This window comes from Octopus bimaculoides, chromosome 13 (assembly GCF_001194135.2).
Source record: "Octopus bimaculoides isolate UCB-OBI-ISO-001 chromosome 13, ASM119413v2, whole genome shotgun sequence".
Taxonomy (NCBI): Eukaryota; Metazoa; Mollusca; class Cephalopoda; order Octopoda; family Octopodidae; genus Octopus; species Octopus bimaculoides.
The window spans coordinates 22,212,655-22,213,130 of record NC_068993.1 but is presented as its reverse complement, the minus strand read 5'-3'; positions in this window follow the sequence as shown (position 1 = coordinate 22,213,130).

The window sequence follows — 476 nt, the reverse complement described above, 5'->3', positions numbered from 1 at the left end:
GGTGTTTGTGTGTGTGTGCGTGCGTGTGCGTGTGTGTGTGTGTGTATATATACAGTTGAAATTTATAGAAAAACAAAAGACGAAGACAAGTGTAAGCACAACAAGCAAGTGTATTACTTTGACGCTCGGGAAAATGAAAAAAAAACTTGCAAATTTAGCGGTCAAGCATGGCGAATGATTAGAAAAAAAGTTTGAAAGAAGAGATTGAAAGAAAGGGAGATAATAAAGTGCAGGTGATCCCAAATGAAGGTGCGCGTGCGTAGGTGTGTATGTGAGAATGGTGTGAGTGAATGTGTAAGTGTGTTTATGTGTGTGAATAGGGGCTAGTAACTCTGACGTGTATGAGTGTATGCGTGTGTGCGTGTGTGCGTCCGTAACGTATGTGTGTGTTGTGTGTAGCAGTTGAGGTGTGCTTTATCACGTGGTGTGTGTGTGTGTGTGTGTGTGTGTGTGAGTAAATTATGTGCATGTGTATG